This window comes from Siphateles boraxobius, unplaced genomic scaffold (assembly GCF_051911475.1).
Source record: "Siphateles boraxobius isolate OS27281-9 unplaced genomic scaffold, OSU_SipBor_1 326, whole genome shotgun sequence".
In the NCBI taxonomy this organism is placed as follows: Eukaryota; Metazoa; Chordata; class Actinopteri; order Cypriniformes; family Leuciscidae; genus Siphateles; species Siphateles boraxobius.
In genome coordinates this window covers 95,001-121,987 of record NW_027508949.1, presented here as the reverse complement: position 1 = coordinate 121,987, position 26,987 = coordinate 95,001, and the positions used below count along the sequence as shown (strand labels likewise).

The following is a 26,987-nucleotide window of genomic DNA, read 5'->3' as shown; positions in this document are numbered from 1 at the left end:
TTCTCAGGTCAGTCGGAGCGCTCATGTTACACATACAGTGCGTATAGCCGTACAGCTGCAGGCGCCACTGCGGTCACGCGCATATCTAACCGAATTTAGCCGCACCGCCAGGAACAGAAGAGGAGGGAGGTTGGGGTGGCCTCGGGCCATATGGAGATATTGGTCCGCCAATTGAATAGCCCGGCTGTAGACCATGATATACTTTTGAGTAATCTCTCATTTATCGGGCTGGGTCCTCATGCCTACAGATGGTTCTTTAACTACCTGACAGATAGAACTCAAGCCGTCTTGGTTGATGGGGTTAAGTCAGAGCCATTAGCATTACTAAAAGGGGTGCCTCAAGGTTCAGTAATTGGTCCATTGTTGTTTTCGTTGTATATAAAAAATATTGGTGATGGTATTAGAAAATGTCAAATTCACTTTTATGCAGATGATACTGTGTTGTATGCTACTGCCCCTTCAGCAGAGCAAGCTTTAACGATGTTGGAGTCTGATTTTAAGATTTTACAGAGATCTCTTTTAAAACTTAAATTGGTTTTAAATGCTTAAAAAAAACAAATTTTATGTTGTTTTCTAAAACAAGACTTTCCTTAAGAAATACTTTTGTACTTACTAGCCTGGATGGTACTCCAATTGAACAGGTCTCCGAATATAAATATCTAGGGTATATGGTTAGATGACAGGCTTTCTTTTAAAAAGCATATTGCTGAACTTAGTAAAAAGCTAAAAATCAAAATGGGGTTCCCTTTATAGAAACAGGGCTTGTTTGTCATCTCTTCATAGAAGACAAATTATTCAGGCCACTTTAATGTCTGTTTTAGATTATGGTGATATAATTTATATGCACGCTTCTACCGCTACATTAAAACCTCTGGATGCTATATATCACTGTGCAATTAGGTTTATCACTGGTGATAACTATAAAACTCATCACTGTATTTTATACCAACATGTGGGATGGACCTCTCTTGCTGTGAGACGTGAGAAACATGCTCTCATTTTTATTTACAAAGCTCTTCTTTTACAATTACCTCCCTACATATCTTCTTTGCTTTTCATTAGACATACAAATATTTTAACAAGATCCCAAAGGTGGATTACATTAAAGACCCCATCAATCTTAACAGAACTGGGTAGGTCTGCATTTAGTTATTTTGTCCCATATATATGGAATAAATTGCAGATCAAACTTCAGATAAACAATCTTATGTCCCTGGCCCGATTTAAAAATGTATTGGAGGATTTATATGATGTCTTATGTGTTTGTGATTGTTTTTGTTGATTTGGATGTCTTCTTTGTGTATGTATTCTTAGTGTATGACATTGTATATGTTTACATGTTTCACAGGGCTCAGCTGAAAAAGAGATCTCGATCTCAGTCTGGTTCCCCTGTTAAATTAAAGTAAAAAAAAATAAAATAAAGGCTGGATTTGTCCATATATTTGACCCAAATTTGGGTTGAAACAACCCAGCATTTTTTTAGAGTTTAAACATATGTTTTAGGATGGTTATATATTTTAATGGAAACAGATAAGCATTTTTTTCAGTGAAAATACAATTGTCTGACTCATTGAAAAAAACAAAAAAAAAGTCACAAATCTTACTATTTCCTTATAATTCTATGCTTCAAATACAGTTCATGATGTTGTGATGAAGGTCACAGAATGACAGTTCGAACAGCGAACGAAAGTGTGCTCTCTGAACATGAGTTCTGTTTAGTTTAAAGAGGAATTATCATGCGCATATAGCTCTCATTACAACAGTAAAATAATACTATGTGCCACAGGAAAAGTGCTCAAAAGCAGCACATTTATCTAAATTCATAAACTTTTTGTTTAACTTCTGGATGATGACCATGTAATTTCAGTGCTTAACTCCATTAATGAGAGTGGAATATTTAATCTAAATGTGTAAATTAATAAAATCATTCTGTTTCTTCATTACTTTGCTCACTCCAGTAAAAGAGTTCGCACATATTTACACTCAGTTTATTTTTTATAAATCTTGATATGTGCATGGAAATTGCGTACACACATTTCAATGTCTTTTTTGTGAGTACGCAACATGTATACATCAGGCCCCTGGTCTAAAAACACCCTGTGACTCTTAAAGGCGTGTTGAATAATTTTGGGTTGATTCACATAAATATTTGCAATCCGGTTTAACCATTTCTGCTAAGAACTGGAAAAACAAAGAAGAACAGATCTACTGACTGCTGATGGATGATCAGAATGAACTATGAACCTGATTGTCAAGTCCAGTGAAAGTGTGGGTGGGACTGGATTGAAGAAATGATAATGAAGTTGACCTGGGAAAACTCATTCCAACATGCCACATCATTATAATAACAGTTCAACTACTTCCTGACAGGGTGAAGCACAAGTTAACATGCACTTTACAGTATTTCCATCAGAGAGAAAAGCACTCAAGGGATGAGTTCTCACAAGCACAGAAATCTGCGTTATCGCCTGGAGCCTCTGGTCTGAATCAGTCCTAACACGCATGACGATACCCATGACAATGCGTGTTCTCATGCGAGTAATGTAACTGAGAACATGAGAACACATGACATCACACATGAGAACACACGACATCACGCATGACATCACGCATGAGGACACGCATGAGAACACACGACATCACGGATGACATCATGCATGAGGACTAGGGCTGTGACGGTATGGGATTTTTTCTTACCGCGGTGAAGAAGCAACAAATCCCGCGGTTTTGGCGGTCGAGTGTGAATTGAAAGCGCTTCAGTGATTCAGTGCGTGCAGGAAACTGAACAGATCATTCAAACTGATTTGCGAACCGATTTAGACAGATCAGCCAACTTGTTTGATGAAGTCTTTAAACAGAATCGACTCAAAAGAGTGATTCATTTGCAATTGAGCATCGCTCCTGCCCATAAAAAGATACAGCGTGCTTGGAATAAACATGTATTGCATTAAAATAAAGTAATGAGAGGAACGTTGCCCAACGTAACGAAGAGGTATAGAAAACTTTCAGCAGAAAAAAAAAAGTGCGGTGATGACCTCACACCGCTGTAGGCATCTCATTCACGCGATATTGTGGTGATGCGGTTATTGTCACACCCCTAATGAGGACACGCATGAGAACACACGACATCACGCATGACATCATGCATAACATCATGCATGACATCACGCATGAGAACACACATGAGGACACGCACGAGAACACGCATGAGGACACGCACGAGAACACGCATGACATCACGCATGAGAACACACATGAGGACACGCATAAGAACACGCATGAGGACACGCATAAGAACATGCATGACATCACACATGAGAACACACATGAGGACACGCATAAGAACATGCATGAGAACACACGAGGACACGCATGAGAACACACGACATCACGCATGACATCACGCATGACATCACACATTAGAACACGCATGAGGACACACATGCCATCACGCATGAGAACACGCATGAGGACACGCATGAGAACACGCATGACATCACACATGAGAACACGCATGCCATCACACATGACATCACGCATGAGAACACATGACATCACACATGAGAACACACATGAGAACACGCATGACATCACGCATGAGGACACGCATGAGAACACACGACATCACGCATGAGAACACACAACATCACGCATGACATCACGCATGACATCACGCATGAAATCACGCATGAGAACACATGACATCACGCATGAGAACACACATGACATCACGCATGAGGACATGCATGAGGACACGCACGAGAACACGCATGACATCACACATGAGAACACACGAGGACATGCATGAGGGCACGCATAAGAACACGCATGACATCACACATGCGAACACGCATGACATCACGCATGAGGACACGCATGAGAACACACGAGGACACGCATGAGAACACACGACATCACGGATGACATCACGTATGACATTACACATGAGAACACGCATGAGGACACACATGCCATCACGCATGAGAACACGCATGAGGACACGCATGAGAACACGCATGACATCACACATGAGAACACACATGACATCACACATGAGGACACGCATGAGGACACGCATGAGGACATGCATGAGAACACACAACATCACGCATGAGAACACACGACATCACGCATGACATCACGCATGAGAACACACAAAATAACGCATGAGAACACACATGACATCACGCATGAGAACACGCATGAGGACACGCATGAGAACACACGAGGACACGCATGAGAACACACATGAGAACACGAGGACACGCATGAGGAAACGCATGCCATCACGCATGACATCACGCATGAGAACACACGAGGACACGCATGAGAACACGCATGACATCACGCATGACATCAAGCATGAGGACACACATGAAGTCACGCATGAGAACACGCATGAGGACACGCATGAGGACACACATGAGGACACACATGAGGACACACATGAGGACACACATGAGGACATGCATGAGGACATGCATGACATCACGCATGAGGACACACATGAGGACATGCATGAGGACACACATGAGGACATGCATGACATCACGCATGAGGACACACATGAGGACACACATGAGGACACGCATGAGGACACACATGACATCACGCATGAGAACACGCATGAGAACACACATGAGAACACGAGGACACGCATGAGGACACGCATGAGAACACACGACATCACGCATGACATCACGCATGAGAACACACATGAGGACATGCATGCCATCACGCATGACATCACGCATGAGAACACACGAGGACACGCATGAGAACACGCATGACATCACGCATGACATCACGCATGAGGACACACATGAGGACACACATGAGGACATGCATGACATCACGCATGAGGACACACACGAGGACACACATGAGGACATGCATGACATCACGCATGAGGACACACATGAGGACACACATGAGGACATGCATGACATCAGGCATGAGGACACACATGAGAACACACGAGGACACGCATGAGAACACACGAGGACACGCATGAGAACACGCATGAGAACACACATCAGAACACACATGAGGACAAGCATGAGGACACACGACATCACGCATGACATCACGCATGAGAACACAGGACATCACGCATGAGAACACACATGACATCACGCATGAGAACACACGAGGACACGCATGACGACATGCATGAGAACGCATGACATCACGCATGAGAACACACATGACATCACGCATGAGAACACACATGAGAACAGGAGGACACGCATGAGGAAACGCATGAGAACACACGACATCACGCATGACATCACGCATGAGAACACACATGAGGACACGCATGCCATCACGCATGACATCACGCATGAGAACACACGAGGACACGCATGAGAACACGCATGACATCACGCATGACATCACGCATGAGGACACACATGAAGTCACGCATGAGAACACGCATGAGGACACACATGAGGACACACATGAGGACACACATGAGGACATGCATGAGGACATGCATGACATCACGCATGAGGACACGCATGACATCACACATGAGGACACACATGAGGACACACATGAGGACATGCATGACATCACGCATGAGGACACACATGAGGACACACATGACATCACGCATGAGAACACGCATGAGAACACACATGAGAACACGAGGACACGCATGAGGACACGCATGAGAACACACCACATCACGCATGACATCACGCATGAGAACACACATGAGGACACGCACGCCATCACGCATGACATCACGCATGAGAACACACGAGGACACGCATGAGAACACGCATAACATCACGCATGACATCACGCATGAGGACACACATGAGGACACACATGAGGACATGCATGACATCACGCATGAGGACACACATGAGGACACACATGAGGACATGCATGACATCACGCATGAGGACACATATGAGGACACACATGAGGACATGCATGACATCACGCATGAGGACACACGAGGACACACATGAGGACATGCATGACATCACGCATGAGGACACACATGAGGACACGCATGACATCACGCATGAGAACATGCTGTGCACACAAACTCGCTTGCATTACGCCATCTTCACATTACACAAGGGGCTTTCTATAAAACAAGCCTTTTACAGCTTGTTTTGGTGTTTTCAAAAAGTAATCGCTGCAAGATTCAAAACCTTCTGTCACATAAACAATGTGTTAGCTAACTCAATATATATGTCATATCGAAGCCATTTAAACCATAGGCTAAATAAATAGACAAATAAATAAACGTGAATATAAAATATGAGTGTGAAATGATTTGTTGATTACATGAATGATGGAAAGCTTTTATCCAGGCTTTAGTGTGGTCAGGGTTATCTACCAGTCACTTTTTCATTTGATTGGTCTGGTAATAATAAAGTTAAAACAAAATTAAATTATATGATGAAATGATATGAGAATTTAAAAAAAGTAATGTGTATGATATGTCTATATATAAGACCACTGATGATGACTTTCAAAACCACACTTCAAAATGAGTTTTTCTTTCCAGAACATCTGTGCTGAGTCAATTTAATAACTAGTGCCAGGAAAATACTGTACAAACTAATAAAACACTGTCAAAGCCAGGAATACCGGACGCTTCATTTACACCAGTCTGCGGTTATGTTCCACATGATCTTAAAGATCTAGAACTAGCTTGCTAAATTTAATGCAATCATGTAAATTTGTCTCTATTTTAATTTTTTCATGCAACTAAAATCACAAGCATTTGAGCAGCACATGTTTAAAAGCCTCCCATGATGTACCTTATGCACAGAGCTTGAATCTTCACAAAGAAGCTCAAATACAAAGTTTTCATTTGTTTAAGTTGGATTTTTTTTTCTTTGGGTCACTACATAATTCCAATAACTGCATATGTGATTAATTCTTATGGGTTTACTGTAATTCTAAAATGTCGGAAAAGGTCATAAAAAATAATGAGTAAGAGTGTCCTAACTTCTGACAGAAAACAGACAGGAACATGAACATTCATTCATCGAGTTAAATGGTATGCAAGGATTCTTCCTCACCGCATGTTTCAGAGGAAATGTGGAAATGTTCTCATCAACAAACCCACGCACAGAAGTTAAAGCATAGATATAAATGAATGAGCTAAAACAGATTCTGAAGTGAGGAATCTTACCTACAGTCCTTCTTCCCAAGACAACATGATTCCCTCAGTAAAACGCGCTTTATACTCCAGTCATGTACATTAGTTTGTCTTAAAGAGACAGCTTTACGTGTTCATCGGAGCCTAAAGAACCCGTATATCTGCGTGCGTGTGTGTGTGTGTCAGATCAGTTGTGCCACTTCTCCATATCCACAGAAAAAAGCAGGTTTTGCAATATCCTCTGAGGTTTGGGAAGCTTCCTCTCCAAGAGTTGCGCAATGAGAGGCGGAGAGAAAGATCTCGCTGAAACTTAAATCATTTTATCACGTTGACTAAAACTGCTTATTTTTAAACGATCTAACAATGTTTTTCGAGTGTTGTTGTTGAGGTATGAAGTAAACTTGAGCCCGATCCCGGTACGAGAATGAGCATGTGCAGTTACAGCCTGAGTCCTGCAGGGGGCAGAGACGAGTTCAGTTCAATGAGTGAACATGTCAAAACCTGTTGCTCTTATTCTATTACATAATTTATTGCCAAAGCAATGAAAAGAGTAAAATACAGTGAACAATATAAAATACCATGGTGCAAAAAAATAATGAAGCAAACATTTTACATTTACATTTCTGCCAAATGGTCACTACATTTGTTTATATTAAAATACTGTGAATATAAACTATAAAATACAACAAATAAAATAAAAATGCAATTAACAAATTTGAAGTAAATCTAAAGCATGAATTTGGCATGTGAGATTTTTTTTTTAAGAAATCAAAATAGAAATAGAAATTTGTTTCAGGAGCAAAAATAAGAGGAAAAGAATTTAGATTTCAGGTAATTTTGAGTTAGGACTTTACAGACAGACAAATTATATTAGTAGAAGAAGGAAATCAGAACAAACGCTGTAGTTTATCCAGGATTATCCCATGCCGGATCCTCTGTGGATTAAACTATGAACTGTGTGAGGATTTGAGCTGTTATTGTTTAGTGTTAATGTAAGTGTAACTTCTACTGTTGTTCTTCAGGAGTCTGTAGAATAACTCTAGTGTTTTATATCGGTGATCCTCAGGGATTCATCAGATCCGAGAAGGCTTGGGAAAACAACCTCCCGTTTCATGTTGTTCTATAATAGGAATAAACACTTTCCATCTTTCTTCTGCAGGGACTTTTCCTCCAGACTGTGGAGATTCTGTTCAATCCCACGAGTCCTCACACACACTCCGTATCCGAACCATAGATAAACCAGGAAAACACGGCCTCTCATGTGTTCTCAAGTGTTTTATTGTTTATACATTTAATTAAGCAATAAATCATAATCCAGCTAAACAGAACATTTAGCTAACGTTTCCATTAGGTTATAAAAACATTATTTGCTGAATGTTCAGGTTTTTTTGTAAACATTTTAAAATGTTTTTCCTGGTTATGTGAACATTAAGGGAATCATTCGTATCATTCGACAAACATGGAATGTTCTCTGAACTTTCTAAAACAAGTAGAAACATTTAAAAACGCTCCATGAACAATGTATAAATAATGTTTTTGCACAAATGTTTTGAGAACATTATTAAGGACCAGATAACTTTGAATGAATGCTCTCTTAACGTTACTGGAAGAACTTTTGTTTATAACTTTGAGAGAAACTTACCAGAACGTTCCCTGTTTCACTGGGAAGAGAAATAAACTCCTTCACTGAGTCTATCAGCGCTTTATAATGAAGATGCTTTATATCATGCATCTGTACTGAGATTCAGGACCTTGAAAAATGTAAGCAAAAATTAGAGGTAATAAGAAGAAATACGATATGGATCTATTTCTAGGAATTGTATTCTCAACTGTAAGTAAATGAGGATCATGTGGCTGTACATCCGCTCAGATGCTGAAGCTCTTCAGATCATCTCGAATCAGGTTCAGTTCTGATAAAACACACCAGACACAGACTCATTCTCACATCCATCTTCATTTTCATTCAAATTATCATGCTGATTCAGTTTGCATTAAATTAGAGAGGAATGCCAAATAGAAATGTTTTTCCATGTCGACCCAACTGGTTTTGGCCACTAGAGTGCGCTGTCTTTCTGCTGGTGTTGCTCACTGTGTTCTTGTCTTGCTTCACACACACCGCTTGGCATTATGACATACATCGAATCAGTCAGAAGAAAAACTAGATCAGTATCTGGTTCAAAAAGGGATAATACTTTACTTTGATCTTGTGTGTCTTTTTGTGGTTGTTTGCAGTCACTACAGTATATGAAAGTTAAACGATGGAAAGTTTATGGGAATAAGGGTCAGAATAAGGGACAGAATAAGGGTCAGAATAAGGCACAGAATAAGGGACAGAATAAGGGTCAGAATAAGGGTCAGAATAAGGGACAGAATAAGGGACAGAATAAGGGACAGAATAAGGGACAGAATAAGGGTCAGAATAAGGCACAGAATAAGGGACAGAATAAGGGTCAGAATAAGGGTCAGAATAAGGGTCAGAATAAGGCACAGAATAAGGGACAGAATAAGGGTCAGAATAAGGGTCAGAATAAGGGACAGAATAAGGGTCAGAATAAGGGACAGAATAAGGGACAGAATAAGGGACAGAATAAGGGACAGAATAAGGGTCAGAATAAGGCACAGAATAAGGGACAGAATAAGGGTCAGAATAAGGGACAGAATAAGGGACAGAATAAGGGACAGAATAAGGGTCAGAATAAGGGTCAGAATAAGGGACAGAATAAGGGACAGAATAAGGGACAGAATAAGGGATAGAATAAGGGTAAGAATAAGGGTCAGAATAAGGGTCAGAAGAAGGGACAGAATAAGGGTCAGAATAAGGGACAGAATAAGGGTCAGAATAAGGCACTGAATAAGGGACAGAATAAGGGACAGAATAAGGGATAGAATAAGGGTAAGAATAAGGGTCAGAATAAGGGACAGAATAAGGGTCAGAATAAGGGACAGAATAAGGGACAGAATAAGGGTCAGAATAAGGCACAGAATAAGGGACAGAATAAGGGTCAGAATAAGGGTCAGAATAAGGGTCAGAATAAGGCACAGAATAAGGGACAGAATAAGGGTCAGAATAAGGGTCAGAATAAGGGACAGAATAAGGGTCAGAATAAGGGACAGAATAAGGGACAGAATAAGGGACAGAATAAGGGACAGAATAAGGGTCAGAATAAGGCACAGAATAAGGGACAGAATAAGGGTCAGAATAAGGGACAGAATAAGGGACAGAATAAGGGACAGAATAAGGGTCAGAATAAGGGTCAGAATAAGGGACAGAATAAGGGACAGAATAAGGGACAGAATAAGGGATAGAATAAGGGTAAGAATAAGGGTCAGAATAAGGGTCAGAAGAAGGGACAGAATAAGGGTCAGAATAAGGGACAGAATAAGGGTCAGAATAAGGCACTGAATAAGGGACAGAATAAGGGACAGAATAAGGGATAGAATAAGGGTAAGAATAAGGGTCAGAATAAGGGACAGAATAAGGGTCAGAATAAGGGACATAATAAGGGACATAATAAGGGACAGAATAAGGGACAGAATAAGGGACAGAATAAGGGACAGAATAAGGGACAGAATAAGGGTCAGAATAAGGCACAGAATAAGGGACAGAATAAGGGACAGAATAAGGGACAGAATAAGGGACATAATAAGGGACAGAATAAGGGACAGAATAAGGGACAGAATAAGGGACAGAATAAGGGTCAGAATAAGGGTCAGAATAAGGGACAGAATAAGAGTCAGAATAAGGGTCAGAATAAGGCACAGAATAAGGCACAGAATAAGGGACAGAATAAGGGACAGAATAAGGGACAGAATAAGGCACAGAATAAGGGACAGAATAAGGGACATAATAAGGGACAGAATAAGGGACAGAATAAGGGACATAATAAGGGACATAATAAGGGACAGAATAAGGGACAGAATAAGGGACAGAATAAGGGACAGAATAAGGGACAGAATAAGGGTCAGAATAAGGCACAGAATAAGGGACAGAATAAGGGACAGAATAAGGGACAGAATAAGGGACATAATAAGGGACATAATAAGGGACATAATAAGGGACAGAATAAGGGACAGAATAAGGGACAGAATAAGGGACAGAATAAGGGACAGAATAAGGGTCAGAATAAGGCACAGAATAAGGGACAGAATAAGGGACAGAATAAGGGACAGAATAAGGGACATAATAAGGGACAGAATAAGGGACAGAATAAGGGACATAATAAGGGACAGAATAAGGGACATAATAAGGGACATAATAAGGGACAGAATAAGGGACAGAATAAGGGACATAATAAGGGACATAATAAGGGACAGAATAAGGGACAGAATAAGGGACAGAATAAGGGACAGAATAAGGGACAGAATAAGGGTCAGAATAAGGCACAGAATAAGGGACAGAATAAGGGACATAATAAGGGACATAATAAGGGACAGAATAAGGGACAGAATAAGGGACAGAATAAGGGACAGAATAAGGCACAGAATAAGGGACAGAATAAGGGACATAATAAGGGTCAGAATAAGGGTCAGAATAAGGGACAGAATAAGGGACAGAATAAGGGACAGAATAAGGGACAGAATAAGGGACAGAATAAGGCACAGAATAAGGGACAGAATAAGGGACAGAATAAGGGACATAATAAGGGACAGAATAAGGGACAGAATAAGGGACAGAATAAGGGACAGAATAAGGGACAGAATAAGGCACAGAATAAGGGACAGAATAAGGGACATAATAAGGGACATAATAAGGGACAGAATAAGGGACAGAATAAGGGTCAGAATAAGGCACAGAATAAGGGACAGAATAAGGGACATAATAAGGGACATAATAAGGGACAGAATAAGGGACAGAATAAGGGACAGAATAAGGGACAGAATAAGGCACAGAATAAGGGACAGAATAAGGGACAGAATAAGGGACAGAATAAGGCACAGAATAAGGCACAGAATAAGGGACAGAATAAGGGACAGAATAAGGGTCAGAATAAGGCACAGAATAAGGGACAGAATAAGGGACATAATAAGGGACATAATAAGGGACAGAATAAGGGACAGAATAAGGGACAGAATAAGGGACAGAATAAGGGACAGAATAAGGCACAGAATAAGGGACAGAATAAGGGACAGAATAAGGGACAGAATAAGGGACAGAATAAGGGACAGAATAAGGGACAGAATAAGGGACAGAATAAGGGACAGAATAAGGGACAGAATAAGGGACAGAATAAGGGACAGAATAAGGCACAGAATAAGGGACAGAATAAGGGACAGAATAAGGGTCAGAATAAGGCACAGAATAAGGGACAGAATAAGGGACATAATAAGGGACATAATAAGGGACAGAATAAGGGACAGAATAAGGGACAGAATAAGGGACAGAATAAGGGACAGAATAAGGGTCAGAATAAGGCACAGAATAAGGGACAGAATAAGGGACATAATAAGGGACATAATAAGGGACAGAATAAGGGACAGAATAAGGGACAGAATAAGGGACAGAATAAGGCACAGAATAAGGGACAGAATAAGGGACAGAATAAGGGTCAGAATAAGGGTCAGAATAAGGGACAGAATAAGGGACAGAATAAGGGACAGAATAAGGGACAGAATAAGGGACAGAATAAGGGACAGAATAAGGCACAGAATAAGGGACAGAATAAGGGACAGAATAAGGGACATAATAAGGGACAGAATAAGGGACAGAATAAGGGACAGAATAAGGGACAGAATAAGGGACAGAATAAGGCACAGAATAAGGGACAGAATAAGGGACATAATAAGGGACATAATAAGGGACAGAATAAGGGACATAATAAGGGACAGAATAAGGGACAGAATAAGGGACATAATAAGGGACATAATAAGGGACAGAATAAGGGACAGAATAAGGGACAGAATAAGGGACAGAATAAGGGTCAGAATAAGGCACAGAATAAGGGACAGAATAAGGGACAGAATAAGGGACAGAATAAGGGACATAATAAGGGACAGAATAAGGGACAGAATAAGGGACAGAATAAGGGACAGAATAAGGGTCAGAATAAGGGTCAGAATAAGGGACAGAATAAGAGTCAGAATAAGGGTCAGAATAAGGCACAGAATAAGGCACAGAATAAGGGACAGAATAAGGGACAGAATAAGGCACAGAATAAGGGACAGAATAAGGGACAGAATAAGGGTCAGAATAAGGCACAGAATAAGGCACAGAATAAGGGACAGAATAAGGGACATAATAAGGGACAGAATAAGGGACAGAATAAGGGACAGAATAAGGGACAGAATAAGGGTCAGAATAAGGGTCAGAATAAGGGACAGAATAAGAGTCAGAATAAGGGTCAGAATAAGGCACAGAATAAGGCACAGAATAAGGCACAGAATAAGGCACAGAATAAGGGACAGAATAAGGGACAGAATAAGGGACAGAATAAGGGACAGAATAAGGGTCAGAATAAGGGTCAGAATAAGGGACAGAATAAGAGTCAGAATAAGGGTCAGAATAAGGCACAGAATAAGGCACAGAATAAGGGACAGAATAAGGGACAGAATAAGGGACATAATAAGGGACAGAATAAGGGACAGAATAAGGGACAGAATAAGGGACAGAATAAGGGACAGAATAAGGGTCAGAATAAGGCACAGAATAAGGGACAGAATAAGGGTCAGAATAAGGGACAGAATAAGGGACAGAATAAGGGACAGAATAAGGGTCAGAATAAGGGTCAGAATAAGGGACAGAATAAGGGACAGAATAAGGGACAGAATAAGGGATAGAATAAGGGTAAGAATAAGGGTCAGAATAAGGGTCAGAAGAAGGGACAGAATAAGGGTCAGAATAAGGGACAGAATAAGGGTCAGAATAAGGCACTGAATAAGGGACAGAATAAGGGACAGAATAAGGGATAGAATAAGGGTAAGAATAAGGGTCAGAATAAGGGACAGAATAAGGGTCAGAATAAGGGACAGAATAAGGGACAGAATAAGGGACATAATAAGGGACAGAATAAGGGACAGAATAAGGGTCAGAATAAGGGACAGAATAAGGGACAGAATAAGGGACATAATAAGGGTCAGAATAAGGGACAGAATAAGGGTCAGAATAAGGGTCAGAATAAGGGACAGAATATGGGTCAGAATAAGGGACAGAATAAGGGACATAATAAGGGTCAGAATAAGGGTCAGAATAAGGGTCAGAATAAGGGTCAGAATAAGGGACAGAATAAGGGTCAGAATAAGGGACAGAATAAGGGACATAATAAGGGTCAGAATAAGGGACAGAATAAGGGTCAGAATAAGGGACAGAATAAGGGTCAGAATAAGGGACAGAATAAGGGTCAGAATAAGGGACAGAATAAGGGTCAGAATAAGGGACAGAATAAGGGACAGAATAAGGGACAGAATAAGGGACAGAATAAGGGACAGAATAAGGGTCAGAATAAGGGACAGAATAAGGGACAGAATAAGGGACATAATAAGGGTCAGAATAAGGGACAGAATAAGGGTCAGAATAAGGGACATAATAAGGGACATAATAAGGGTCAGAATAAGGGACATAATAAGGGTCAGAATAAGGGACATAATAAGGGTCAGAATAAGGGACAGAATATGGGTCAGAATAAGGGACAGAATAAGGGTCAGAATAAGGGTCAGAATAAGGGACAGAATAAGGGTCAGAATAAGGGACATAATAAGGGACATAATAAGGGTCAGAATAAGGGACATAATAAGGGTCAGAATAAGGGACATAATAAGGGTCAGAATAAGGGACAGAATATGGGTCAGAATAAGGGACAGAATAAGGGTCAGAATAAGGGACATAATAAGGGTCAGAATAAGGGACATAATAAGGGTCAGAATAAGGGACAGAATAAGGGTCAGAATAAGGGACAGAATAAGGGATAGAATAAGGGTCAGAATAAGGGTCAGAATAAGGGACAGAATAAGGGTCAGAATAAGGGACAGAATAAGGGACAGAATAAGGGACATAATAAGGGTCAGAATAAGGGACATAATAAGGGTCAGAATAAGGGACAGAATAAGGGTCAGAATAAGGGACATAATAAGGGTCAGAATAAGGGACGTAATAAGGGTCAGAATAAGGGACATAATAAGGGTCAGAATAAGGGACAGAATATGGGTCAGAATAAGGGACAGAATAAGGGTCAGAATAAGGGACAGAATAAGGGACATAATAAGGGTCAGAATAAGGGACAGAATAAGGGACAGAATAAGGGACAGAATAAGGGACAGAATAAGGGACAGAATAAGGGACATAATAAGGGTCAGAATAAGGGACATAATAAGGGACAGAATAAGGGTCAGAATAAGGGACAGAATAAGGGACAGAATAAGGGTCAGAATAAGGGACAGAATAAGGGACAGAATAAGGGACAGAATAAGGGTCAGAATAAGGGACAGAATAAGGGTCAGAATAAGGGACAGAATAAGGGACAGAATAAGGGACAGAATAAGGGACAGAATAAGGGTCAGAATAAGGGACATAATAAGGGACAGAATAAGGGACATAATAAGGGACAGAATAAGGGACAGAATAAGGGACAGAATAAGGGTCAGAATAAGGGACATAATAAGGGACAGAATAAGGGACAGAATAAGGGTCAGAATAAGGGACAGAATAAGGGACAGAATAAGGGTCAGAATAAGGGACAGAATAAGGGACAGAATAAGGGTCAGAATAAGGGACAGAATAAGGGTCAGAATAAGGGACAGAATAAGGGACAGAATAAGGGTCAGAATAAGGGACAGAATAAGGGACAGAATAAGGGTCAGAATAAGGGACAGAATAAGGGACAGAATAAGGGACAGAATAAGGGACATAATAAGGGTCAGAATAAGGGACAGAATAAGGGACATAATAAGGGTCAGAATAAGGGACATAATAAGGGTCAGAATAAGGGACATAATAAGGGACAGAATAAGGGTCAGAATAAGGGACAGAATAAGGGACAGAATAAGGGACAGAATAAGGGTCAGAATAAGGGACAGAATAAGGGACAGAATAAGGGTCAGAATAAGGGACAGAATAAGGGACAGAATAAGGGACAGAATAAGGGGCAGAGTAAGGGTCAGAATAAGGGTCAGAATAAGGGTCAGAATAAGGGACAGAATAAGGGTCAGAATAAGGGACAGAATAAGGGACAGAATAAGGGACAGAATAAGGGTCAGAATAAGGGACAGAATAAGGGACAGAATAAGGGTCAGAATAAGGGACAGAATAAGGGACAGAATAAGGGACAGAATAAGGGTCAGAATGAGGGACAGAATAAGGGACAGAATAAGGGTCAGAATAAGGGACAGAATAAGGGACAGAATAAGGGTCAGAATAAGGGACAGAATAAGGGACAGAATAAGGGACAGAATAAGGGACATAATAAGGGTCAGAATAAGGGACAGAATAAGGGACATAATAAGGGTCAGAATAAGGGACATAATAAGGGTCAGAATAAGGGACATAATAAGGGACAGAATAAGGGTCAGAATAAGGGACAGAATAAGGGACAGAATAAGGGACAGAATAAGGGACAGAATAAGGGACAGAATAAGGGACATAATAAGGGTCAGAATAAGGGACATAATAAGGGTCAGAATAAGGGACAGAATAAGGGTCAGAATAAGGGACATAATAGGGGACAGAATAAGGGTCAGAATAAGGGACATAATAAGGGTCAGAATAAGGGACATAATAAGGGTCAGAATAAGGGACAGAATAAGGGACATAATAAGGGTCAGAATAAGGGACAGAATAAGGGACAGAATAAGGGAAATAATAAGGGTCAGAATAAGGGTCAGAATAAGGGACAGAATAAGGGATAGAATAAGGGTCAGAATAAGGGTCAGAATAAGGGACAGAATAAGGGTCAGAATAAGGGACAGAATAAGGGACAGAATAAGGGACAGAATAAGGGACATAATAAGGGTCAGAATAAGGGACATAATAAGGGTCAGAATAAGGGACATAATAAGGGACAGAATAAGGGTCAGAATAAGGGACATAATAAGGGTCAGAATAAGGGACAGAATAAGGGTCAGAATAAGGGACAGAATAAGGGTCAGAATAAGGGACATAATAAGGGTCAGAATAAGGGACAGAATAAGGGACATAATAAGGGTCAGAATAAGGGACAGAATAAGGGACAGAATAAGGGACAGAATAAGGGACAGAATAAGGGTCAGAATAAGGGACAGAATAAGGGTCAGAATAAGGGACAGAATAAGGGACATAATAAGGGACAGAATAAGGGTCAGAATAAGGGACAGAATAAGGGTCAGAATAAGGGACAGAATAAGGGACATAATAAGGGTCAGAATAAGGGACATAATAAGGGACAGAATAAGGGACAGAATAAGGGACAGAATAAGGGACATAATAAGGGTCAGAATAAGGGTCAGAATAAGGGTCAGAATAAGGGACAGAATAAGGGTCAGAATAAGGGACAGAATAAGGGACAGAATAAGGGTCAGAATAAGGGACAGAATAAGGGTCAGAATAAGGGACAGAATAAGGGACAGAATAAGGGTCAGAATAAGGGACATAATAAGGGTCAGAATAAGGGACATAATAAGGGACAGAATAAGGGTCAGAATAAGGGACAGAATAAGGGACAGAATAAGGGACAGAATAAGGGACAGAATAAGGGACAGAATAAGGGACATAATAAGGGTCAGAATAAGGGACATAATAAGGGTCAGAATAAGGGTCAGAATAAGGGTCAGAATAAGGGACAGAATAAGGGTCAGAATAAGGGACAGAATAAGGGACAGAATAAGGGTCAGAATAAGGGACAGAATAAGGGATAGAATAAGGGACAGAATAAGGGACATAATAAGGGTCAGAATAAGGGTCAGAATAAGGGTCAGAATAAGGGACAGAATAAGGGTCAGAATAAGGGACAGAATAAGGGACAGAATAAGGGTCAGAATAAGGGACATAATAAGGGTCAGAATAAGGGACATAATAAGGGACAGAATAAGGGTCAGAATAAGGGACAGAATAAGGGACAGAATAAGGGACAGAATAAGGGACAGAATAAGGGACAGAATAAGGGACAGAATAAGGGACATAATAAGGGTCAGAATAAGGGACATAATAAGGGTCAGAATAAGGGACAGAATAAGGGTCAGAATAAGGGACATAATAGGGGACAGAATAAGGGTCAGAATAAGGGACATAATAAGGGTCAGAATAAGGGACATAATAAGGGTCAGAATAAGGGACAGAATAAGGGACATAATAAGGGTCAGAATAAGGGACAGAATAAGGGACAGAATAAGGGAAATAATAAGGGTCAGAATAAGGGTCAGAATAAGGGACAGAATAAGGGATAGAATAAGGGTCAGAATAAGGGTCAGAATAAGGGACAGAATAAGGGTCAGAATAAGGGACAGAATAAGGGACAGAATAAGGGACAGAATAAGGGACATAATAAGGGTCAGAATAAGGGACATAATAAGGGTCAGAATAAGGGACATAATAAGGGACAGAATAAGGGTCAGAATAAGGGACATAATAAGGGTCAGAATAAGGGACAGAATAAGGGTCAGAATAAGGGACAGAATAAGGGTCAGAATAAGGGACATAATAAGGGTCAGAATAAGGGACAGAATAAGGGACATAATAAGGGTCAGAATAAGGGACAGAATAAGGGACAGAATAAGGGACAGAATAAGGGACAGAATAAGGGTCAGAATAAGGGACAGAATAAGGGTCAGAATAAGGGACAGAATAAGGGACATAATAAGGGACAGAATAAGGGTCAGAATAAGGGACAGAATAAGGGTCAGAATAAGGGACAGAATAAGGGACATAATAAGGGTCAGAATAAGGGACATAATAAGGGACAGAATAAGGGACAGAATAAGGGACAGAATAAGGGACATAATAAGGGTCAGAATAAGGGTCAGAATAAGGGTCAGAATAAGGGACAGAATAAGGGTCAGAATAAGGGACAGAATAAGGGACAGAATAAGGGACATAATAAGGGTCAGAATAAGGGACAGAATAAGGGTCAGAATAAGGGACAGAATAAGGGACAGAATAAGGGTCAGAATAAGGGTCAGAATAAGGGACATAATAAGGGTCAGAATAAGGGACAGAATAAGGGACAGAATAAGGGACAGAATAAGGGACATAATAAGGGTCAGAATAAGGGACAGAATAAGGGACAGAATAAGGGACAGAATAAGGGTCAGAATAAGGGACAGAATAAGGGTCAGAATAAGGGACATAATAAGGGTCAGAATAAGGGACAGAATAAGGGTCAGAATAAGGGACAGAATAAGGGGAAGAATAAGGGACAGAATAAGGGACAGAATAAGGGACAGAATAAGGGTCAGAATAAGGGACAGAATAAGGGACAGAATAAGGGACAGAATAAGGGTCAGAATAAGGGACAGAATAAGGGTCAGAATAAGGGACAGAATAAGGGACAGAATAAGGGTCAGAATAAGGGTCAGAATAAGGGACAGAATAAGGGTCAGAATAAGGGACAGAATAAGGGTCAGAATAAGGGACAGAATAAGGGTCAGAATAAGGGTCAGAATAAGGGACAGAATAAGGGACAGAATAAGGGATAGAATAAGGGTCAGAATAAGGGACAGAATAAGGGTCAGAATAAGGGACAGAATAAGGGTCAGAACAGGGGGCAGTCATGGCCTAATGGTAGCAGAGTTGGACTGGTGACCCAAAGGTTGCTGGTGCAATTCCAGTACCGGCAGGAATATGACTGAGGTGTCCTTGAGCAAGGCACCTAACCCCCAATCGCTCCCCGGGCGCCACTCAAGGCTGCCCGCTGCTCCGGGTGTGTGTATCCACGTTTGCAGTGTGTGTGTGTGTACACTACTCACTACTCTGCTCCTAATGTGTGTGCACTTACTTGGATGGGTTAAATGCTGAGGTCAAATTCCAAGTATGGGTTACCATACTTGGCCATCACGTGTCACTTTCACTTTCACTTTCACTTTCAATAAGGGACAGAATAAGGTACAGAATAAGGGACAGAATAAGGGTCAGAATAAGGGTCAGAATAAGGGACAGAATAAGGGTCAGAATAAGGGTCAGAATAAGGGACATAATAAGGGTCAGAATAAGGGACAGAATAAGGGACAGAATAAGGGACATAATAAGGGACAGAATAAGGGACAGAATAAGGGACAGAATAAGGGACAGAATAAGGGACAGAATAAGGGTCAGAATAAGGGACAGAATAAGGGACAGAATAAGGGTCAGAATAAGGGACAGAATAAGGGACAGAATAAGGGTCAGAATAAGGGACAGAATAAGGGTCAGAATATTTGTAGGCTGTTCCACACAGTGCATGTCATTTTGGTATTTGCATTTGAACAAAAGATGTGTAAAAGGTTCTCAGACAAACACATTTGGGTCATTTAAATCAGTTAAATCGGTTGACTTTAGCCATCTTTGTTTAATTATATGCCAGTGACATTTCTAAAATGGGAAAAAGCACTACTTTTGTTTTTTGCCCAAAGTTTGCATGCCTGCAACTCATATTAAAGATATCTTAATATCCTTTTAGATTCTAATTCTTAACAAACTTTTCTTTTGGTTTCTTAATTTTCAAGACCGAATATGGTTAATTATAACGCCTAATATATTGGAATGTTAATGTGGCTCTATGAGTAAATTAATACGCATTTTCAATGGTTGCACGTTTTCTGAAGAACAAATAATGTTGAAACTAGAAATGTATCTTTTCACAATGTATCAACACAATTGAACATTGCTGACTGCCATAAATAGTATTTTTCCAAAGTTTGTGTCCCTGTAACTCTAAAAGTATCTTAATAGCCTCTTTATTTTCATTCTTGATAAACTTTTCTTTTGTAATCTTCATTTTAAAGGCCCTATATGTTTCTATCCCATAGATATAGGCCTAATGTGGCTCGTATGAAAGCCATATGGGACGCCTCATTGATGCCTTTAAATACGGGACGATTCTGTATTATACGGAACGGTTGGACACCCTGTCTGTGGGTGTGTAACATGAATACATTTGATGAACATCCATCATCCTGGCATTGTCCTGTTGCCTGCACGACCTTTGACATGGCATACTAACAACAACCACAAAAATAACTTTCCCTGGTGTTAAACACGTGGATTTAAGCACAAGGAAAAACCGTCCTGGTTCTTACAGCACTGAACTTACAAAAGAGCCGCTCGACTTTCCGTTCGAATCAACTCAAATCAACTCCCAGGGCATTATGGGAAGCCGTCCACTGGTTGCACACTTCAAATTCTTTAAATCAACCAGTAACTACAGCATTAGTTTCCTACGCATTGACTAATCTAGCATGAACAATCAAAGTATCCAATAATTAGCATTATATTACAATTCTAAAGGCAACACTGTTAGAGGAAGAGGACTGTAATATCTGCTGTGCTCACAAGAGGGCGCAAGCGAGCTTTTATTGAAATGAAATGACATTCACTTTTTAAAATGCATTAACTTTTTAAACAATTGTTCTTAAATAAAATATTATTTCCTTAATGTCATGCAAGGAAAATTAGGTCACAATAGTGTATAAAACTGTGTTCGTGCATCAGTAACCTGAGAAAACACACTTCAACACACAGCGTAATGAACTACATGAACACACAACAGCAAACACACACACACACACACACACACACACACACACACACACACACACACACACACACACACACACACACACACACACACACACATCTATCTATCTATCTATCTATCTATGTGCTGAACAACATCAAATACAAATTCTAGACATACAAGAAGAATGAAAACATCAGATTTAACACAAATTAATACATTTAACACCAGCCTCTAAAGGCACAAACTGATGGAAACAATAAAAGATGTGAGGAAAAATTATATTTCAATGCTTTGCGTTTCCACTAATAGTTTTTCCTCTCATTAGAGTTTTGTGAGCAAACACAACGTTTCTGAGGGGAACACAAGCGTTTTGCCAATGAACGCCATTTTTGTTTTCTTCGGGAGGTTTTTGAGATATTATTTTTCGTCCCATCTCATTTTGTTCTACCATCATCATGTCCCTTTAGGGGCTCAGTAATACACTACTTACATCATCTTATTCATGGCACGTTTACACAACAACAATATACTAAAACAGAAACAGTTTTCTTTTGCTGACGACAACAATGTTAAAACGATCCCGTTCACAAGGATCCGAGAATAAAAATGCCGTATTCTGCTGACAGGCCAGTAGTTGGCGAAGTCACTTTGTAAAGAAACACGACACGCAAATTCATTTGTAGTTTACATGAAGACGGTATCTCTATCGTTTTCAAAAACGTGAATGTTGAAATTTGTTCGAAAGTTTGCGTTTTCAGGCCCCCATTGTCGAGTAAATGTACAAATGTCAAAACGCATAAAACGTTTTCAGTTTTTAGTTTTAAACGCTTTAAACTTAGTTTAGTAACTTAGTAAAACTTAGTAAAGCTTAGTTTAGCTTTAAACTAAGACTCTGAAAGTTAAATCTGAAAGCCATTATATAAGTACAAATGTAAGCTTATTATTATTAATATGATTATTATTATTATATCCAAATGGATAGAAACATACTTTTCAACACACGTTAGTTGACTCAAGCAATGTGTTGTGGAGCTTTACACTCAGATCATTTCAGTGCCGTTTGTGATCCCTGTTTTCAGTGGGATCATCTCAGGTTGTGTACGTTTATTCAAGAGGGCTATTGAGGAAAGCCCGTGTCAACAGACCCGTACGTGGAACTAGTCAGCTGTTATTTGCCCGACAAATCCGACTGACACTCCATCATTTCCCAGAAGGCAGGCTATCGGTTATCCATGAGCTCCAACAATGCGGCACATCATGAATGAGCAGCGTTTGACAGAGCGCTCGGCTACGGTTACGAGTTTGCTCTTCAGCGCTGGATAAATGGAGTAAGTCATGTATTGTACACAGTATCAGAGCTCTTTGATTATCGTATTATCCTGTTAATGCCGAGGCCGTTTGGATTGGGTCAGCAGACATGATCTTTTGACTAAGCAAACATCAGACCCGAGCGCTTCATCCAAGTGCCGCCAAACCCCGCAGAGATACTGTAAGAGCTTATCTGCTCAAACACGGCCCGTCTCAATGTGTACACGCACTCCTTCATCACCCAACACTATTGATTGAGATTATGATAGCAGAGCTCTGGGAATTTATCTGTTCCAATGGGACTATTGACTTAAGCTCTCAAACACCAAATCAATCGTCAAGTGGCCCTCTTGTATTTTCGCAAGGCTTTTCTGTAATCTCTCGTTCACTCAGTCACATCTCGCAGGGTTTTCGGCTGATGTCCCATCCCATCTAATGACTCATGATAAACACACAATAATACAACTAATTTAATTTCTGGGTGTTGAATAGCTGGCGTGGCTTTATGTGGGATTAGGGCTGTATAACATAAGGGCCTTGTTTTAGTTATCCCAGTTTTAATACAAACATGAGCACTTCAACAGAAGACCGGACTGTTTGTAGATGTTCAGCTCGTCGATGCCCGCCTTCAGTTTATGGGCTTTTTACTGTGCAGAAACCAGGATTCGAACTGAAAAGCTCTAGTTCAACCTCCATTACATGATCTTAATTTCATAATTAATGCAGTTACAGTGCAGGCTATCAGCTTTATTTTGCAGTGCGCAAGTAAACTATTTTCTGCGAGACTTCGATTCATGAGTCACTGTATATCTAGAATAGTGCAGACGGTCAAATTGATTGTGTTATTTAAAAAAAGGTGTGTTTATGATAGTACATTAAAATAATATGATAACAAATACAAGTTTGTAATATCAAACAACATCCCAGCTAACAAATGTGTTCCAGGAACATTTTGCAAACATTCTCATTAAGTTATGAAAACATTATTTCTATCCAGGTTTTTTTTAGTTTACGGGAACATTAAATTTGATAATTTTGCAAACATTGTGGGAATATTCAGAAACATTTAAATAAAACACTAGACAAAAATAAGAAATTATAATGTAATAATTCATAAATAACATTTGTGTGCAAACATTTGGAGAACTTGCTCAGAATATTGCTGAGCAAGTACATTTACATTTATGCATTTGACAGATGCTTTTATCCAAATTGATTTTCATTGCTCTCTTCAGTTACATTAGCTGTGTTTCTGTTTAAAGTTGTGAATTTAACTGTGCAAAACGTCTCGGTTACGGATGTACTGTAAGCCTAGTTCCCTTTGAAGGGAACTCGAGCTGCGTCGAAACGCTGTGGGAACGCTATACCCACGTCGCCATAAGAGCAAATGTCCTCCATGTGAAGTCAGTGCGCACATTCAGGCAAAAGCTCCCTGGAGCCGAGGTCAAGATCGTGAAACCTCACGAAAGTGTGCGGTCACAAACATCTTGTGAGGAAACTCCTGACAATAAAGCTTTAGAAGCAGCCATACTCCTAGTAGAGTGAGCTCGCACAGCCAAAGGTGAAGGCTGACCGGCTGACTCGTAAGCCAGAGAGATATCCTCGACCACACACGTGCTCATCTCTGCTTAGATGCAGGACACCCCTCCTGGGTGACCCAAAACAGGAGAACAACAGTTCAGATTTCCTCCACAGGGCAGCTCTGTGGACAGAAGCATCTAAAGCTCTAACCGAGCAGAGCAGATTCAGTTTCTCTTGGTCTGACGTCAGAAAAGCAGGAGTACAGAAGGCCTGCAGTACTATCGGTTAGGGCTGGGCGACATATCGATATAAAAAATATATCGATATATTTTTAAATGCGATATGGAATAGGACCATACCGCATATATCTATATAGTTCAAATTTGTGCTATGATCCTTGCTCCAAGCAAGCTGCTGACTGCTTTTGTAGAAATATGTATATCGTGCATTCGATCAGTTGCAGTTCTGGCGCCTCCGTCTCAACAGCATTAGTGTACAACGCGACAAATACTCACATCAAATGTTAACGCAGAGGAACGGGACACATCAGTTCAGTGAGTTCACAAAAGTTAATTATTTGCATGTGCTTTAAAGCCTTGCCGGTTAAACATGTCATTCACTGCTGATGCGCTGTTCTAACATGCGCTTTACTGAGCGCGAACACCCGACGCGCACATGCACTAAAAGCCTGTCTAACAGCGCCTGGTTACTGGACTAAGTTATCTTTCAAGTCTTATTTCGCTAATACTCTCATATACACACAAGGTTTACATAAGGAAAGTTGGTTATGTCTAAACTGAAAGCAAACCAAGAAAATTGAGAGAAATCTGCTTGTCAAATGCGTGTTTATTAGACACGTCACGTACAGGTCTTAAGCATGTTTTATGCTTCTGCGTCAAATCGACGGCGTACCCCCGCAGACCCCTCTGCGTCGCCGCGAACCCCTCTCCGACCCCTCCGCCGTAGCTCGACGTGCACCTCCAAAAAATTGACTAGGACTGTGACTGCGACTGCAGACCCCAAGATGCACCGCGATCCAATGCAACCTGGCGCAGAACCATAAAACGGCCACGACGCTGTAGGAGTGACGGTGTAGCTACGCCGTGGAGAAGCGACAGTAGCCCTAATAGTAAACATGCAGCCGCTTGTCCTTAAATGGACTGCATTTATATAGCGCTTTCACAGACGGCGGTGTCAGCCATGCAAGGAGCCACCCAGCTCGTCGGGAGCAGCTGGGGTTAGGTGTCTTGCTCATGGACACCTCGACACTTCGTCAGGTGGAACCGGGGATTGAACCACCAACCTTTCGGTTTGTAGACAACCTACATGAACCACTGAGCCACTGCCGCCCGATAACTATTAAAGGGATAGTTCACCAAAAAATAAAAATTTTGTCATTATTTATTCACTGTAATGTTGTTCCACACCTGTATTAATTTATTTCTTGTGCTGAACACAAAAGAAGATATTTTGAAGAATGTGGGTAACCAGACAGTGCTGGTCCCCATTGACTTCCATAGTGAAAAATATACTATGGAAATCACTGGGGTACATCAACTGTTTGGTTACCAACATTCTCCCAAATAACTTCAACAGAAGAAAGAAACTTATTCAGGTTTAAAACAACTTGAAAGAGTAAATGATGACAATTAAATTTTTTGGGAGAACTATCTATTTAATGTTAATAAAACAACAAAATACAGAGGAAATCACTCACTGCTCTTGACTGAGAACTTTAATAGTAGCTTTAATAAGAATCAATGTATCATTTATACAGTGAAGACTATATTTGGCTTTGACTTAGACTGAACATTTGCTCTCACTTTGCGGAAAAAACATCGGGATATATATCATATATCGATATTCAGCCAAAATATATCGGGATATGACTTTTGGTCCATATCGCCCAGCCCTACTGTCGGTCTAACATTATTAGTAGGGACATTAGGATCATAGCCTGGACTGGGATGAAGGAAGGCCTTTACCATGTGAGAACTCCAGGCACGAGGGAGAAACCGAGAGTGCTCGAAAGTTTCCAATTCTTTTGAGAGACGAAATAGCAAGAAGAAAGATAGTGTTAAGAGAAAGGAACTTCTTCAATAGGCTCGAGCGGAGCTAGGGAGAGGCCTTCTAGTGGCGCTTTTCCACTGTGTGGTACGGCTCGGCTCGGTACGGCTCGGGTCGCTTTAGCTTGGCACGATTTAGCTCGGTTTGCTTTTCCACTGCAGTTAGTACCGCTTCAAAGTGGGTGGGATTATAGACTGATCGTTATAGTTTATCCGCTCCTCGGCAACTTCTGTACTTCGTCCACTGACCACGAATCACAAAACTTCCATTTCTTTTTGGAAGTTTTTTTTCTTTTTTCTTCAAGCAAGTCAAGCAAGTAGTTTTAAAACAGGTGCTATAGCGGTGGC

The 26,987-nt window shown here is 40.5% G+C and overlaps 1 protein-coding gene across 1 annotated transcript in view; it reads right to left on the bottom strand.

The window, feature by feature from the left end:
* Positions 1-7,579, bottom strand: part of LOC143701402 (interleukin-1 receptor type 1-like) — a 32,481-nt gene extending 24,902 nt beyond the window's left edge. The window contains exon 1 of the mRNA XM_077194782.1: positions 7,166-7,579. The gene's annotated coding sequence lies outside the window, so the exon portion shown is untranslated. The remainder of the gene's footprint in view (positions 1-7,165) is intronic.
* Between the last annotated feature and the right edge of the window lie 19,408 nt (positions 7,580-26,987).